General features: G+C 49.6%; 1 long non-coding RNA gene across 1 annotated transcript; it reads left to right on the top strand.

Annotated features, from left to right (window-relative positions):
• Nucleotides 1–69: 69 nt before the first annotated feature.
• On the top strand, nucleotides 70–18,402 carry LOC148108837 (uncharacterized). The gene is made up of 3 exons (XR_015726828.1): nucleotides 70–203; nucleotides 665–813; nucleotides 16,307–18,402. It is a non-coding gene; the product is annotated as an uncharacterized LOC148108837 (long non-coding RNA).
• The last annotated feature ends 237 nt before the right edge of the window (nucleotides 18,403–18,639 follow it).

Genomic DNA, 18,639 nt, shown 5'->3' with positions numbered 1-18,639 from the left:
TACAACTCCCGGCAGCTCCGGCTCGTTCGGCGGCAGTTTGCGGGGCAGTGTGGGAATTGTAGGCTCAGCCGCTCGTGATTGCCAGAAGCTGCGCTGGCCTTCCTCGTTGAGTCACTGCAGCGCTCGCTTTGAATCAGCAGGTCCCAGCAAGTGCCCGGTTATAAGAACCATCTGTGAGACTGAGTAAAAGTATACATTAACAGGTTTGTCCCCGAGATGTTCGGATTCACTGTTTCTCGGTCGGGACCTAGGAATCTGCTTTTAACATGCACACCCACGCCCTCCTTGAACAATAGGAACCAGGGAAATTTGGGCAAAAAGGCACTAATCAAATTTATATTATGCCAAAACCTGTAGGTACTTTTTCTTCCTTCAAATTTTAATAGCAGTACATACTTATTTTAAAAAGTTGGAAAATAACAGAACATTGTGACGAAGAAGATAAAAGTTTCCCTGAATTCTTACGTGTGTGGATTTGGTTCCAGAAAATAGACACTGCCGATAATAATGTGATAATAATGATAATAATGGTGATAATAATAATAATAATAATAATAATAAACTAATATCAAGTGAATGGAGTATGCAGGCCTGATGCAAAGCCCTTTACACCCACTACTTGACAAGAAACTAAAAAGCAGATACTCTTATTGCTGTTTTACAGATGCAACAATGGAGACAGAGTTTGTTGCCCTGGTCACAAAGCTAAAGGCTGAAGAGGAGGCTTTGAACTCAGGTTTTCTGAATACAGATCTTGCAGCGTTTAACCCAAGCTATGCTACCTCCTGAGATCTAGCGGGCATCACACACTAGGTAAGGGTTTTTATCCTGATTTGTTTTGAGCCGCAGTTCACCATGGGAACCCCATGGCTGCCACCACTATCCTCTCCTCCTTTCAGCCTTTTGCCTATTATTAGCTCAACTCCTGTCCACCTGGGGCAATTAGGTCCCCCGTTGTTATTTCCTCATCTTACATAAACAGTGGAGGGGATGCAAGTAATAAATTCTGCAATATCCTTGGTTACTGGGAAGAGGCAGAATAGACAGAGCTGGGATGCTCTCTGCATTAACATTTCTTACTCAAGAGAGTTTAAGTTCATCCTCAAACTAAATATTCAGGTGTTAGTTTATACTCATCCTTTAACATCAGCTCAGTCTTTCTCAATTAATGGCAAACATTAATGTTAGTGGCATTCTGTTAATATCTTACCATCCTTGAGATGATCCAATGCCTATTCTTACTAACTGACCTCACACTTACCATCTTTAGCCCCAGGAGAAGCCCAGTTCGGGCCGCCTGGGCCCCATATTCATTCTCCTCCAAGCTCTCCAATCACTTTCACCAGCCTTTTCTCCATTTTGGCACAGCACACCTTACTCTCTTTCCTCAGGGAGCATTTCTGACCCTCAGACCTAATCTGCCTTTGGTCTCACTGATACAGACTCTCAGAGCAAACTCTTGTAGCAGTTATTATAATTAAAAATGGATCATTAATAGACTAATTAGCCACTTGTTTCCCCTATTAGAGTGTAAGCTTTAGAGCTGGGACCACGACTTGTTGTTCATCACTGTGTCCCCAGCCCGTAGCACAAAACCTAGCTCAAAGTGATATGTACGTTCCTGTCTTTCCGGTAGTTTTAGGATAGGGTCAGAATGTGTGTGTAGAGGGGGCGGTATCACTTAAGCCACAAGGTCCAGAAAAGAGAGAGGCATTATAGCAGGAAATGATGCATTAATCTATTGGTCTAAGGGGAGAGTGATCCTGGAGATTGGCAGTAGGTTGTTCACCCTTTAGCAATCTGTGTGGGGACCCTTGTGTCCTGGTTGATGGAATTCTGAACCTTAAGAAGATGCTACACCATATATCTGTGACTTTGCCTCTGAAATTGATATAAATGGTGTGGGGTGGGGGTTTGAGGAGCCAAGGTTATGAAGCCTAGAGGAGGCTGATTATTCATCCGGACTTAGAATAGGAAGCCACCGCGTAAATCCAGAATGCTCTCATCCCCAGTCAAGGAATGTGTATTTCACAGTGCACTAGGGGGCACCATTGCTCTGTTAATAATCCAGGACCTTTAGAAATTCTACGCAGATTATTGCTTTTACTTTGGCCCAGGTAGTCTCATTTTCAGGTATTCTTGAGGAAAAAATAGTTGTTGAATCTCGGTTTTAAAATTGGTCTTTAACAAGTTTCCCAATCCCAGTGAATTGCACTGGGTTCTGGAATATTTTATATCAAAGACAGCATAAAAGAGTGGAAACTCTATTAAGCCCAAACCCAGGTCTCAAAGGAGAAAGGGCAGGACCTGGAAAGAATTGAGATCTATAGGTTGTCAGGGGGGATCTGAAGAAGCAGCCAAGTGCATGCATGGGCTTTTTGCATGATTTTGCATCAGGTGGTGCAGGATTGGAATTCCAGCTGTCACTTTGGGGCAGTGTGACTTTGGGAAAGCTGAATCACCTCTCCAAGCCTCCACTCCTCAGGACCTTGGAGAGGATTAAGCGCCATTTTGGCAATCCATTTAGTATAATTCCTGGTCCTTAGCAAATGTTTAATAACATTTTAGTTGCAGATTTACCTTTGGATGGGGGGTTATTTGATTTAACTCTGTCTGCCCTACTGACCTCTAAATTCCATGAATGGATTGTCTGTTTCACCTGGAACAGTGCCTGGCGTATACAGGCTCTTGGAAAATGTATGATGGATGAACGAAAAAATAATGAATGAAGGGGAAAATTGCTCTTCTAAGTATGAATAAGTTGATACTGCCTTCAGTCAAATGTCAGAATATAGCCAATATTCAGGGGAGTCAGGTACAGTCCAGTAAACTGTCCATAATATATGTGTGAATGTTCCATAGTATATGTCTACAGGGACTAGGAGACTGGGCCAGGGAGCAGACCCCAGGGTTAGAAGTCAATCGGCGGGTTGCCTTGGTAACCTTCCAGCCATGTAATCCAAGATCCTGGTCCCTAAGCAAGAGCATCCGAGAGCTCTAAGAACCAAATCCAGGGCTGCATTTAGACACCGCAGCCACTTGGGGTAGACACGTTGTTGATTTTTATTCATGTTCATGGTGTGGCCCTTTTTCTTCTTCTTTCTGTGTCGTCATCCAGAGAGCTCTGCCAATTCTTGGCTGGACAGCTGTTCATTTCCTAATTAACAGCATCCAGAGTTTCTCAAGATTGCCTGTCTGGAGTGTGTCGGCTACATCTATACCGTGTGATCTTGGCTGCTTCATTTTGTTTGTTTCTTTCTGATATCTTCCAGCATATCTAATGACAAAATGGATCCAAATATACACTAAAAAACAGGGCTTTAATAAGCAGGAGTTCTCAGCACCAATTGATACGATCACTGCCTTTCCTACCAGACATGCATGTTAGATAACATTTCAGGCTTCGGTGTTTTTAACACGTTGTCACTTCATTTTTTTTTTTTTTTTTTTTTTAAAGATTTTATTTATTTATCTGACAGAGAGAGACAGCCAGCGAGAGGGAGAACACAAGCAGAGGGAGTGGGAGAGGAAGAAGCAGGCTCATAGCGGAGGAGCCTGATGTGGGGCTCGATCCCGTAACGCCAGGATCACGCCCTGAGCCGAAGGCAGACGCTTAACCGCTGTGCCACCCAGGCGCCCCAACACGTTGTCACTTCAAATTATTATTACTAAAAGATTTCTAGTGAAAGAGGCAACCTGAGATCATATTGAGGAAAGAGTGAGAAGTTAGGAATCTGGGTTGGGTTTGGACACTTACCTCTGCATATTGGCTATGTGACTTCGGGTCATCCATTAACCCATATGAGCCTTGGTTTGCTCATCTGTGAAATGGAGATGATAATAATACCTACCTTTTGTTGTCCTGAAAACCAGCGCTCATATGTATGCAGAACCTGGTACATGGTAGACCCTTAATAGCTACCGATATGGCCTGGATACGACACTCTGGTGTACTCAATTGTAGTCTACGAGTCGGGCAGAGATCTTGATTAATATGTATCCAGAATTAACATACATGTTACTTTAGTAGTTTTAATCTTGCGATGACCTAGGAAACCACTCAGCCAACCTCTACATTGATGAGCTCAATAAAGCCAAGTTCACAGTCAAGCCCTCCATGCTGTTGTTGCTGGGGTCTGGACCCATCAGCTACCTTTGTTGTCATACTTCTAACACCGTCTCTCATTCTCCAGTGACACTCCCTATCTCCCCAGCTCCAACTCCCAACCCCCGGCCTTGTTCCCAGGTGGCCACTTTGACCTAAAAGCAGTTACCTTTGGTAGAGGTTCCCTTGACTATGTCAGTGACATCTCCTCCCCGACCCTTGTATCTCTGACCTGTCAAAAGAAGGGAGTTGAACGAGGGTGGCCAGGAGAGCCTTCTGTGAGGGGTCAGCACTTAACAGTCAAACGTCTCACACACACACATCACACAGCATAATGTGATTGTGCTGCTTCTAAGATAACACAGGCTTAACACATACGTGATGCGTAGAAATTCGTAAGTGTGCCCCATGCCCTGTGGTAAACCATCAGACAAAGTTTAAAGCCCTGAGACAGTTATTGTCTTTGTTTCTTCGGTGTTTCTCTGGGACTATACATTTAGCCTTATTTGGAGATAATATGTAAATTTGAGGATTGGATCCTGATGCCCAGGGAATGGCCCTCTGACATTCCCCCACCCCCCCATATCATGACAGGTCCAGGAGAGGCAGAAAGAGGCCTGGTGTTGGGTGTCTGGGGCCACTTTCTGTGGCCAGGCTCGGTCAGGGCAAGCAGCAGTCTCTGAGCGGAGGGGGGGCCCTTCCATTTCTGAGAGCAGAGCTGGCTTTAGGGTGTGCTGGTCTTCATGGAAAGAGCTGGAGTGCCAATGATTTATGACAAGAGGACAGGCAGAACGGCAGGTTGCCCCGGCCAGAGGAAGGGAAGTAATATTTATTGAGTGCCAACTCTCTACCGGCCCTGGTGGAGACTCCTTAGCCCCACTACCTGTAGTTGGGCCAATGGCTCTGTGAGGCTGACAGACATCCTTCTTGTTTTATAGATGAGGACGCTGGCGTACAGGGAGGGGAAGTCCGAATCAAAGCTCAGACTAGGGCTGCCCGATTCTAAAGCCCGGCTTCCACCTTCTGCAGTGTTTTAGGAGGACTGTGATCTCTGGAGACGGGTGTGGGAGAATATTCTGGCCCACCACATTGTGGCTATGAGTTATGGGTCATCTCTCCTGTTGGACCTCAGTTTCCTCATGTGTGACATGACAGTAGTGATAGGACCTACCTCATAAGGATGGTGTGAGAATTATGTGAGACAGTGCCTGACAGAACAATCGCTACCTGCGACTGTTCTAGAGAGAAGACCGGTGGCAGTTTGTTGAACAGGGAAAGGCCCGTGCAGGGGTGAGGAGGTATGTGCATGTAGATTTTATTGTTCCTGAGCTCAGGAAGCCTTCTCAGGGCAGAGAGGGTTGTCGTTCAGCGTGGCCCTTGAGTGGTTGAGCTGCCCTGCCCTATGACAGCCTGCTGCATTCACCCCTCCCTCTGCCTCTACCCGCTGTCCCCTAACCCCCCACCCCTGCCCTGGTGGCTGCTCTGCTGGGCATTCCAGGCTACACTGGGACATTCATATCCTTCTGGGCTCAAGGACAGGGGTGCGTGGGGAGCCCCTAGGAGCTCCCGTACCCTGTGTCCTTCTCTCCTCTGAGACAAAGTAAGCAAGAGGGCTCTAGATGGTGCCCATGGGCTTACAGAGGAAGTGAGTGCCGGGCCAGTCCCCTGATCTCCTTCCATTGCCTTCTCTGGCCAACCCTATGAGGTACCCGTGGGTTTGGGGCACAGTCAGCAGTGTGGGCTGAGTGTCTTTAGCAAGTTACTTAACTTCCCAGATGGGCCTCACTTTCCCCACCTGCAAAAGAGAGGATCAAAATCATGCTACTTGCTGTAGTTTTTGTGAATTAATAAAATATGGTGCATAAAGTACGCAGGATGGAAGTCAGTGTGCAGTAAGTGCTCAATACGTCATGGTTCTTATTACCCTTTGTCCTTCTGGCAACATAGGTTTGCTAGCAGAGCTAAGCCACTTGTTTGTTCACTCAGAAATGATGGTATCTGCATTCTGTGCTAGGTCTGGAGGGGTACAGGGGAGAGAGGGGAGATACCCACATGAACTTGGCCTTGGTCCTCATGCTGGAGGAGTTCAAAAGCTGGAGGGAGATCATGAATAGAGTGCCTGAGGAGGCAGGTGGGCACAGAGGGAAGAGAGGGGCTGCAGGTAACTGCTCGAGGCCGCCTTGGGAATATCACAAAGAGGCAGTATTCGAGCGGGGTCCTAAAGCGTGCAGTGGGCTTTGGCCCTGCCTTGTAGAAGAAGTTCCTTTGAAGACGCCCAGCTTATAAGTCTCGGCAGGAAACATAGAGGCCAGGGACTTGATTTCTTAGCTTCCCAAAATGTGTCCTGGACTCCAGCCGTCAGAGACCAGCCACCCAGGCAGTCTGATGCAGCAGGGCGCATGTGACCAAGCAAGGGGGAGGTGGCGTCCCCTTCAGAGGGGGCCATGGTGGAGTTCCCGCATGGGTCCAGAGACACCTGCTGCCTTGTCTGTCCCAGCAGTGGGGGGAGGAGGGGCAGGGTCACCACGGAACACCTCGTAGTGTGACTTTGGGTATGGCTCCTGTCCATGTCACCCTCAAGCCTGGATCTCTGGCCCTCCCAGAGATTCTGGGAGCCACACTGTCATGTACAATGTACCTTTACTGCATAAATCAGCCAGAATTCATTTGTGTTGCGATTAAGAACATTTCCTGGATAAGTAGCGAGGCTCGGAGTCCCAGGCAGAGGGTATGGCTTCAGCAAAGGCCCAGAGATGTGAAGAGCACGGATATATTCTGAGAAGAGTTGCCAGCCCATGAGCTCTGTGGGGCTGCAGAGCATGTATCACGGGGTGTGGTGGGGACCAGCAAGAGGTGAGGTTGATGAAGTAGGCTGGAGCCTCAAATGCCATGCTTTCAGAGGGTGAATTTGACCTTGGTGTGGGGACAGTGAGTTTTAAATAGGGCAGGACCGGCCTCCGATGTGCAGTTTGCAAAAATTTCTCTAGGACAGCACAGAGTGGGATTGGACTGGGTGAAGCTGGAGGCAGGGAGACCAATGAGGAGGCTGCAGGAGTCCTCTCACGTGGCAGATGTTGGCTAGGGCTTCCTGCCCCTTGGGGTCCAGCTGAGACCGCTCACCCCGCTGCCCCCACCCTGGCCATCCTGGGCCCTGCAGAAGGCCCTGCCTGACCCCTTCCACAGTTTCTGCAGAATCTCCACGGTCACCTCTGCTTTGGAGATCCCGCCTTTACCATATTCATTGTAGCTTGGGGATTTTTGTAGGAGGCTCATCACCTTGATTCTTTGGTACTGACTAGAATTCCAGTGGTATCAGAGGAGGCACTGGCCTTTCAGCAACGTTAAAAACAAACTGCAGATTGTCCTCTCAACCTTCTTGTTCTTAGAGGACTTTCCATGTCCTGAGGGATTCGTGGTCAGCTTTTTCTCCTCACGAGTGCACTAGCCTCTGGCCAACTTATTATCTCCTGGCTCCTCTCCCCGTGCCCCGTCGCCTCTTCACTCCCACCCTCATGGTTTGCCAGCAGAATGCCAACTTTTTGTGATGGGACGCGCTGCGAGTCAGCTCTCTTCAGCTCCTTTTTCCAAACAGCCCTGGGCCCACTTTTGCATCTCCCAGCCCTTCAAGGAGGTCGTCTAAACAGGAAGGTGATCAAGCTCCACACTTCCTTGAAGACAGGAGTGGTTAACATGATTTTCCTGCTTCTGCTATAGCTGTTCACAGTTGTGTTTTGCTGCTAATAACTGTTAACCACAAAATAACAGCAGCTTATGCAATACAAGAGTTTGTCTCACGTAAAAGTCTGGAGGAAGGCAGTCCTGGGCGGATAGGGTGGCTCCATGACCACCTTAAGCTCCACCGTCTTGAAAGTGCTGCCTCATGATCCAAGATGGCTGCCCTAGGCTCCTGGCCCTAGTCTTGGAGCTTTCCGGTATAGCCTCCAGTTAAAAACTGGGGTTCATGGGGCGCCTGGGTGGCATAGTGGTTAAGCGTCTGCCTTTGGCTCAGGGCGTGATCCTGGCGTTATGGGATCGAGCCCCACATCAGGCTCCTCTGCTATGAGCCTGCTTCTTCCTCTCCCACTCCCCCTGCTTGTGTTCCCTCTCTCGCTGGCTGTCTCTATCTCTGTTGAATAAATAAATAAAATCTTTAAAAAAAAATTGGGGTTCATATTATTAAGGAAGAAGTGGCACCTGTATACTGGGAGGAACTAGTGGTCTGTGCTGTATCTGTGTATCTCCTACTTCTCTCAGAAGCTACAGCTGCACTTTTCCCTGGACTGGGCGTCGACGGGAGCTTTGGTGTTTAGTATGTTGGTCATTCGTCAACAGTAATTGTTGTCATTCCTTGTAGAAGTGTCAACCTTGCGACTCTAGGAAGGGCTGTGTGGCTAGTCGGACTGGGGTGTGTGAGGCCCTTCAGAGATGCCGGCAGATCCTCGCTCTTGATGCCTGGCTTCTCTGCATTTTTCTGGGACTCTGCTTGCCTGTCGTCTCTCTGTGACAGAGGTGGATTAGGGCCCAGTGGCCTGTAGATGTCCCAGCTCCTGCTGCCTGTCAGCCAGTTGCAAGCAGAGGGTTTATTTCCAGAGAGAACGTAGAGCTACGGAGAAGTGCCCGTCTTTCTGGGGAGGCGATGCGGTGGCTCAGGAGCCAGTGAGCGAGGATGAGGCTGCCTGAGCTCCATCCAGGAGCCTGCTCTCGGCTTCCTGCGCCGATCCCTCCTGGCACTTCTGGTGTGTCGTGATAGACTGAGCTCTAGACATTTGCTGCTGCCGCTTGCCTTCTGTGACCACACCCCAAAGTGGGGGGTTGCTCGAGCCTCTGGGGATGCTTGGGGAATACACAGATCTTCGCAGCTCTACCTGGAATGAAACTCTGGTCCATTTCAGTGCCTTTTTCTTCTGTTCTTTCCCTTGATGGGCTGTGGTTGGCAGGCTTCGGGGTAGTCGACTGTGGGCATCATTCATACTATTCTCCAGATACTACACCCGAGGCAGGGTTGTACCTGCTGGCCCCAAGGCAGGGCCATGTGAGTAGTCCAGCCAATGAGCCATGAGTAGAAGCGACATGTGCCACTTCTAGACTTGGACCTTTAAAAATTGCTGCTTCGAATCTCCCTTTCTGTTGGGGTGACAGTGGGCAGTATTGGAAATGGGGGATGCTCTAGGTTAAGGGTGACCTGAAGCCGAGCCCCCAGCTGGCCCTTGGTGCATCTATAGATTGAATAAGAAGGAAATCTTTAGTGTCTGAAGTCGCTCAGATTTAGGATTTTTGTGATCACAGCGTTACCTAGCCTGCCTGACCAGTGGTGCATGTTCATCGTTTGCGGTTGCTGGGCATCCCAGTGCCCTTCCTGTTTGGGACTTTGTTCCACTGTCTGAGACTTGTCGAGAGGCAGAGCCTTCCTGTAGAAGGTGAAAATGCCAGATACGCACCCACTTTCCCAGCCTCCCTTGCCGCTCAGGGGCCGGCACAGGACCAGCGCCAGCAGAGATGGTCCCGAGCTTTGTGTCGGGGGCTGTGCGTTCGTAGGAGCTGCGGCGGAGACGGTGCTGGGCTGGTTCTGTAGCAAGGGTTTGGGTTATGCTTCTGGCTGTGTGACCTCCCTTTTTTCTTGCCTGCTTCCTGAGCCTCATTTTCCAGCCTTCCCATCTGTTCTGTGAGCTGCCCAGTATCTTCCTATAATTTCCCTTTCAGCTTAAATCACCCAGCACCCATTCATGCTGCTGGAGACGAGGAGCCTTGGACCAATAAAGCCAATTAGGGGGCGGTTGTGAGGCTGCAGGAAGGCAGGAGGGAAGGGACTGGCAGGATGCGACTAGCTTCTCTTCCCCTTCACGAGCTGCTTCCCTGGGAGCAATCCTTGTCTGTCTTAGCCCAGAGCAAGCCAAAGGGGACTGGGCTCGTGGGTTCTGGTCAGACGCGGGCCACCTTGAGGCACGTGAATCATATACTCCTTATCTGTAACAGGGGGAAATGATAGGCCCTCACTTAGGGGGTGGGTGGTGAGGAATGTATTTGAAAGAAAATAGGTTTGGGAGAGTGCTGGAAACCCTAAATCAAACCCCCAGTGCAAGTGTACCACTTTATCCTCGTGTTACCTTGTTGAGCAGATCCTGCTGGAGACGCTGGGGTGGCATGACTGTAAAATGGAGGCTGCCTGTCGTGACGTGGTTCTGTCACTCACCCCTTGGGTGGTCGCAGCGCAGTCCTCTCAATTCGGACCCATCTGAGCTTCTGCCCAAGAGACGGGAGACCTCACGTTTAAGGTAATGAAAGGATTCCTGATGAGCTCAGAAAAAGCAGAGAAGCATAAAGGTGGGAAAGGACACTTGGGGATTATTTTCTTCAATCCTCTCAATTTCCAGAGCTCAGAGAGGGAGGCCTCCTGACCCAGAGCCACACAGCAACTCTGTCGCTGAGCTTGGGGTTGGGATGCAGATCTTTTCACTCTGACAGTGCGTCTTAATCCGGAAGTGTACTTGTGCTGTCATCACATTGGCAAAAATGATTTGGAAAGACAGCAACTCTCCCTCAAATCTACAAGCCCCATTTCATAGCAGCCTGTGATCACCTGATCCTTATCCCCCCCTAGAGAAGGATCCTTACAGTACACTACTTTTTTTGCTTTCTCAGCCATTTAAAACACTTTATTGCGGAAGGGTGAAAAATTGCTGAATTGATCTTTTTAAATTAACATGGGATCCAAATGAAAGAAATTTGGAAGAAGAGAACTTTCTCATCCAAGTGGCTGCCAGCACCCAGCCCCACCTCCCCCAGCTGAAGTGTCCCTTGTTCTTGCCTGCTCTGCCCCAGATTCATGGGCCGCTCTCCGAATCGTTGGCAATTTTCTCTGCACTGTCCTGACAACCTCGGGCCATGAAATTAAAAAGCTAGTTACCGAATCTTGCTCCGAATGGCTTTGTCCTTGCCAGCGATTCGACAGAGAAATCTGGAAGAGGGAGCCTCCGCTATGCCTGCAGTGGGCTGAAATGCCACCAGAATGACAATGGGCTTCACCGAGGGAGGGGGAGAGAATGCGCAATTTGCCAGGAATGAATGCATGAAAGAGAGAGAGAGAAAGAGCGAACTTTGGGCTTCAAATTGAAAAATTCCAGTGTCTCAGCAGAGGTCTTGGTGCCTCTGCTCCGGGACCTGCTACAAAATGCTGAGCAGGGCACATTTCCCCACACCAGTGCCCTCTGGTCCTCGGCCAGGGTCCGGAGCTCACAGCTGGAGAGCTGGGAAGTCAGAATTTGGGGAGGAAATGGCTCCAGACTGCAGCAAGCCCTCCCTGGGAGGCCAGCCCACCTAGCCAGCTTGCCTGTGGCGAAGCCCCCCTCCCCACCTGCCACCTCCAGCTTCAAGTCTCTACCCTGAATGTAGACGCCAGTGCTCATGCCACATACTATCACCACCTACCCGCACTCCCAAGGAATTTTAAGAAATCTCAAAACTGGAAGAATTTTAGTTACCTTTAAAGAAGAAAAATCTTTATAGAAGACGACTGTGGTGTGGCTCACTGCAGCATGCGTGTCCCTGAGCTGCAGGTGGGTGGGGCTCAGTCTCTTGGCCGTGGCACCTACACAGAGCAAGGGCCTGGGAGATCCTGACCGGGTGAAGGAATAGGAACAGCTCTCTCAGAGGACAGCTCTCTTTCCTGTGTTGCCCGCTTTGGGCACGGCTTACAGACCGACAGGTGGATATATAGGGAAGCGGGAAAGAGGCATTTGAGCCCTGGGTCACCAGGGAGGCCGAATGAGGTCCTTGACTTCATAGCCCAAGACCTTGATCACGTTGCCTCACCTCCCCAGGTAGGACTCCTTATCTGTGAAATGGGAGTCACCGTGGTGGCCACTCAGAGGGAGGCTCTGAGTTAGTCGGTGTTGAGTAAAAATAAAAACTTACCAGGGCCTGGACCCAGAGCCCATCCTGACCGGCAGGTTCTTCTTGAGAGCTCTGGCCTCACCGTCCCAGGGGACTTGGGGTTAGTGTCATTACTGGACAGGCCTGGCACTGAATGGCCCCTGGCAAGCTGTGTTGGTCCCTCGCTATTTAACTGAACACAGGCACCCACTCAGTTCCCGGTCGCTTATTCATTTATCTGTACCAGGACTTATCAGGTGCCTTCTCTGTGCTGCCCCGTGCTGGGACTTGGGCTAAGGGAGTAAGTGAAAGGTGGCATGGGCTTGGTTTTTGGAGCTTACAAACAAGTGAGAAATAAACAAGCAAAATCAAGCTCAAAGTCATTGTGGAGTTCAGATCAGGTGGTGGTCAGGGAAGTCTTTGGAGACACGTTGTTTGAACTGAGACCTGAGCATGAGAAGGAGCTGCCTACGCTCAGACCTGAGGAAGGAGGGTCCCGGGGGAGGGAGCAATAGTATAAAGGCTTGGAAGTGAGAACGAGCCTGCCCGGAGGCTTAGTGTGTCCACGGTTGATGGAGTAGTGGGACAAGGGTGGCAGATGGGTTCATTGGAGAAGTCTTTCCACAGGAAGCCTAGCCGGAGGTTTGGTGCTGGGCCTGTAGTCCAGAACACGTGCTGGGGGTGGAATACTTTCACCAGTGTCTTCCCTGAGGCTTGCTCCATCCCCCTCTGTGTCCTGCACCTGCTGTGACTGCTTTAGAGGACAGGTCCTGCAAAACGGGGAGGTGGCTCCACCAGGTATGGCCCACCTTCTCAAAAGTGCATGTCTCCCTGACCTTGGGGTCATGCCTGGGTCGGGGGGCTGTCCTTTCCTGCCTGCCACCAGACTCTCCTGTTGCCCACCCTGTGTGGGGCACACGCTGGTGCTGGCTGCTGGGGCTAGAGGCTGCTGAAGTCAGAGCTGCTCTTCCTGACGTGTGTCCTGAATGGGACAGTGGTCAAGTAAGCTCCATGGTGGGTCTGCCCTCCAGGCCCCCAGCCTGAGCTCACCCTATGACCAAGCCTCCCCTGGTCTGATCTGTGCCAAACGAGGACCTGCAGCCCCCCTGGAGGTCAGATCTGGGGTCCCAACACCCTGCTGACATGACTAGCCAACACACAAAGGGCTGTCCACTTGGGGTCAGGCAGCCAAGGGACCTCTGGTGATATGGAGTCTGAGATTTTTTCTGTTGCAAGGAGCTAAGAAGCTAGGAGGCATTTAATCCAGCTCCATTCATTTGTTCATTCAGAAAATGTGCAGCACCTGCCATGTGCCGTGATTATATTAATGCCAGGTCATAGACTATTCTTGGGGAACTATGCGGTGAACAAAACAGAAGTGGTTCTGGTCTTTATGGACATTATTTTTAGGAGGCTGAATAGACACAAGATAAGTAAGCCAAAAATACATAATCCTGAGCCGTGATAAGTGAGAGAAAAGACAAGAACAAGACCTGTTGCATATGTCACAGGCTCGCCTGTGGTCGAACCTGACCTCACGGTACAGGTATGAATGCTCAAGTTAGATTCAAGTCACACATAAATATCCAGAACGCTCGAATCATCTGTGAGGTTCATTATTATTAGTAATACTTGCCAGAAAAAAAAACAAACAAACAAATACGAAAACCATGTTGTAGAGAAAGTCTGAAATCTGGCCAGTCTTGAGATCAGCTGGCGAACCCTGGTGTTAATGAAGTCGTTAAGTGTGATGGTCATTGACGGTGTTTGTAAACTCAGAGATGTGAACAGGTGACACGTGTGTGGAACGTCTCCCGTGCCGAGCACTGCAGTGGGCATGGGAGGCCCCCAGGGTGTTCACCGTCGACTGGGAACCTGCCTGCCTGTCTGCTTGGCGCCCCATCCCAGTGCTGGGCTGCGCCACGTGAGAGACGGCTGGGCTGCAGGTCCTGGTTGTTCTGTTCTGTTTTGCTTCAAGATTTGGTTTTGTCACCAGATTTCTGTGGAGATTAACCTGACAGAGCCCCGAATGTAGTTCCTTCTGTGGTGGGTTGGGTTTTCCTACTCGACGAAGTCAATTAGACCTACATCTTGGTGAAGCAGGCACAGAAGGGGAGGTTTGTATCGCAGAAAAATCTCTTTTTAGATTAGGCAAAATAGAATTCATGCTTGAAAAAAGAGCGCTATTTCTGTCATCAATCTGATTTTGTACCCATTTCAGTTTTAAGCTCTGTGTCCCATTCCAGAGCAAAATCTTCCTCCCCCTTCCTGTCCCTCCTCCCCCACCTCCTCCTCCACCTCCTTTCCCTCCTCAGATCTTCCCCATCCTCCCCTCCCCCTCCCAGTCTCCTCCCCTCCTCCCCCTCTTCATCATCCTTCCCCTCCTCATTTCCTCTCCCTCCACCCTTCCCCCTCCTTCCTCTCCTCAACTCTTCCCCATCCTCCTCCTCCTCCCTCTCATTATCCCCTCCGCTTTTCCCCATCCCCTGCTTTTCCTTCTCCTCATCTCCTCTGCCCCTCCTTGTCTCTCCCTTCTCTCTCCTCCCCCTCCTCTCTCTTCCTTTCCTCCCACCTCCTGTTTTCTACTCCTTCCTTCCTCTCTCCCCACTCTTCCTTCGTAAATCAATCCATATTTATTTGCCTTTGATCTGAGGTGCAGTACTGATCAGGAGACTTACTGTTAGAAGTCAGAGAACTCTGGAGCAGCTGACCTCATTTATAGGAGTTCCTCTGTTTTCTCTATACAATGGGAACAGTTCGACAGCACACGTATTGACTTGAGCCTGTGTTTGTTTTTGCCAGGCTTCTGGGTTCTGTGAAGAAGAAAAGAGGAATAAAGAGGACAGCATCCTCCCTTTTAGTAACTTCCTCTCTCAGTGGGAGCCTGCTGTGTGATGGGAACTTTCTGTCTGGAGACGTTCGAGACAGACCACAGTATGTGACTGTGTGTATGCAGTTCATAGCCAGAGAGAGCGGCTCAGGCCACAAATGCTACTAGACACCAGGGTCAGTGTGGGCTGGAGGAAGGCTCCACAGATAGTGTGATGCTTAAACTGAGCCTTGGAGTTTGGAATGATCTGGAATTGGAAGGGCGGGCACTCCTGATTCTGATCATGGGACCAACCCGTCTCTCCCCAGATTTCCGTTCCTGCCCTGTGTAGACCTGCCTTCTTGTTTTCTTGCCCCTCTCCTCCTCATGGCAGCCCCCAACCCCTAAGTCTTTCTGGCATTGGACCTTTCCTCCCCTCTTCCCTCTCACTGGAAGTAACCAGCCCTGTCACTCATGCTCACGGCTCAGATGTTTCCCTTGGCGCTCCCAGGAGACCCTGACGTCCTCGTGCGGCAGAAGTAATGTGGTGACAGATCAGGCGTGCACTGGAGTTCACACTGACCTGAGTCTGGATCGTCTTCTGCTAGGGACTCATGGACCTGGGCAAGCTGATCAACAGGATTGGGTCTCTATATCATCTCCGGTACCCGGGGCTGATGATCCCTACTTCAGGGCTATTTTCTGGGTGACGTGAGATAATGCATGGGTAAAAGGTCTAGTGCAAGTAGAAACACCCCCAAAATACTGGTCCCAGCTTTGCCCCAGTTCGTTTCAGCCAAGTCTGACGGCAGAGGGGACCAGTGGGGGAGAGAGAAGTGTGAAAGTATTCACGCTGGGGAGTCTGATCACACTGGCGTTGGTCCTGGTTCCCGATTCTAGGAGAGGTGTCTTTTGGACAAGTGACTTATCCAGTGTCTTCCCAATTGCTGTGCCCTGCGTGAAACTGGATAATGTATGTGAAGGGTCTCACGCAGTGGCTGACATGTAGAAAGTCCGAGCATCACCGTCATGGCTGAGCCCAGGCCACAGAAACTGAACCCCTTGGCGGCATCAGACAGACCATGTATACCAACCTTAGAAAGAGGATGAAACACTTTGGAAATGATGGATCGTCTCTGTGAAGTCTTCACACAGAGTTGTTCTCCAACTCTAGTAGAGGTCCCTGTGGGCGAGAAGCATCTGGAAAGAGGACGTGGGAGCCCCAACGTGACTGATTTCCTTGAGTTGCCCTTTGGAACTCACACACAACATTGCGTCCTCAGAGCTCACACGATGCCGAGTATCATCGCGTATCAAGAACAGAGTAACCAAACCCGGGGCAGCTGGCATCGTGGGGCGCTTTGTTTGCTAACCTGACAAACAAACCCAGCGCACTGACAACACCCCGCCAGCCTGCTTCAGGCAGCACAGAGCCCAGGGACGGGGCCCTCTCCTCGCCTGCTTGTTGGAGTGACAGCAGCAGAGATCAAAGTTTAATGCACCGATTATCTTTCTGTTTTCAGGGGCCCAGCAGGGTTGAATGGGCTGCCTCATCCAAGGAGGCCGCAGAGGGTGGCCGGGCGGAACTGAAAAAGGAAGGAGACTCGGCTGAGACAAGGCCCACCCCACCGCATTTTTCATCAGGCTCTGAGTGCCGGGGGGCCTTCCCGGGGACTCGGCTGTAGGGCCTGCTTCCATTATCCTCAGCCTGTTCTGGTCCACGAAGGTTTGGCAGCAGGAGGCGCAGAACAGAGGGACCCAACTGAATAAACCCTCAGAAATAGAACTGCTTGCAGGAAAACCAAAGAAATATCTGGACATCTTTTCGTGCTTCTAGACCTGCTTAAAATGCATGCTGCTAACAGAGCCTCTGCCCTTACTGTTGGAAAATGGACCATGCAGCTGATACCAGGCAGGAATATGCTCACTCCCTCGCCCTTGATGATATGTCACGACAGTAATTATGATGATGATAGTAACAACAAAGGCAGCTCACACACATTGAGTGCTTACTGTATGCCAGGCAGTCTACCGAGCACTTCATGTATGTTAATGCCGGCAGTTCTGGTTTTAATCTTGATTTTCTTTATGAATTTGCCCTGTGTTCTTGAGGAAGTTACCCACCTTCTCTAAACAAAGAGATATTTACATGCGTTTTATAGGTTTTTGGAGAGAATTAAATATAATTATGTAAAGTGTGAAGTATATAGCAGGTGCTCTGTGATGGTTTCAGGGGCCCAGCAGGGTTGAATGGGCTGCCTCATCCAAGGAGGCCACAGAGGGTGGCTGGGCGGAACTGAAAAAGGAGGGAGACTCGGCTGAGACAAGGCCCACCCCACCACATTTTTCATCAGGCTCTGAGTGCCGGGGGACCAATATAATTTTTATTAATAATGTGAACTTTCCTGTTTATTTATTTATTTATTTATTTTTGTACCTGTTTCCAAAGGTCTTGCCTTCCTAGGACCTGTCCTTCTGAAACAGGGAATGTAGAGATCCACCTTCTCTTTCTGGATGAACTCCTACTCAACCCTCAAGACCCATTTCAAAGGTTTCCTACACTGTGAAACCTTTGCCAGTTTCCACAGTACAAAACATACTGCACTCTTTGCCATGCTTCCATCCTGGCCCTCATCACATCATAATTGGGTCTGTTTATGGTCTGTCTTCTTGGAAAGCTTGAAAGTTTCCGGAGGTGCAATCAATATCTGCTGTGCTCCCGTAGCTTAGCGGTTTTCCTGGTGTGGTCTGCAGACTTCTGGGGGTCTGTGAAACTCTTTCAGGGGGTCCTTGAGGTCATTACTGTTTTCATAACTCTGGGACATTATTTGCATTTTTCATTCTATTGACATTTGTAGTCGTGGTGGGTAAGACTGCTGGCATTGATTTCAACCAAGGATATGATATCAAAATGTACGAGGAATCGTATCCATCACCATCATACAGTTAATGTTAAAACACATGCCAATTTCACTTAAGAATGCCCTTAATGAAGTAGTAAAATGATGAACTTTATGATATCTCGACCCCTGCCTTTTTAATAATCTGTATAGAGAAAAGTGGGAAGTACCTATAAAGCACTATGGCTGCATACGAAAGCGCCGTGGTTGTGAAGGTAATGTCAAGGAAACGCACATGTGTGTGATTGAATTGTGAGCTGAATTAGTCGTTGTGTGTTCATGACACATGCTTTTTACTTGAAAGAACAACTGACAAACACCGTGGTTGTTCAGATTTGGGCATTTGGCAATTGTTCTCTCAAAAATGAATTCAGTGAGGGGGCATCTGGGTGGCGCAGCGGTTAAGCGCCTGCCTTCGGCTCAGGGCGTGATCCCGGTGTTGTGGGATCAAGCCCCACATCAGGCTCCTCTGTTATGAGCCTGCTTCTTCCTCTCCCACTCCCCCTGCTTGTGTTCCCTCTCTCGCTGGCTGTCTCTGTCAAATAAATAAATAAAATCTTAAAAAAAAAAAAATGAATTCAGTGAGCCTGTCACTTTTAAGGAAAGCAGTGTTTGTTACCAGTGAGAAAGTTCAAGCTCGGTGGGAATCAGAAGTTTGGAAAACGTGGTTTGCCGTTCTGAACTTGACATCTTCTCGTTACATGTCCTCGAAGAGAACTGCAGCGATACTAGTGAGTCGGAATTTTTGATGCTGTATATTGAAATGTGTAAATGTTTGGAAGATCTGCATGAGTCTGAGGCAGTTGTTTTCAAATTGAACACTCAGGATGTTATAAAATCCCTGATGGGTAAAAGACGTGAGACAGGGCGCCTGGGTGGTGTAGTCAGTCGAACGTCCAACTCTCGGTTTTGGCTCTGGTTGTGAGCTCGGGGTCATGAGATCCGGCCCCACGTCA

This window comes from Ursus americanus, chromosome 15 (genome assembly GCF_024610735.1).
Source record: "Ursus americanus isolate L20-20 chromosome 15, mUrsAme1.1.p, whole genome shotgun sequence".
In the NCBI taxonomy this organism is placed as follows: domain Eukaryota; kingdom Metazoa; phylum Chordata; class Mammalia; order Carnivora; family Ursidae; genus Ursus; species Ursus americanus.
Note: the sequence above shows the minus strand (reverse complement) of the source record. Positions and strands in the feature narration are given on the sequence as shown.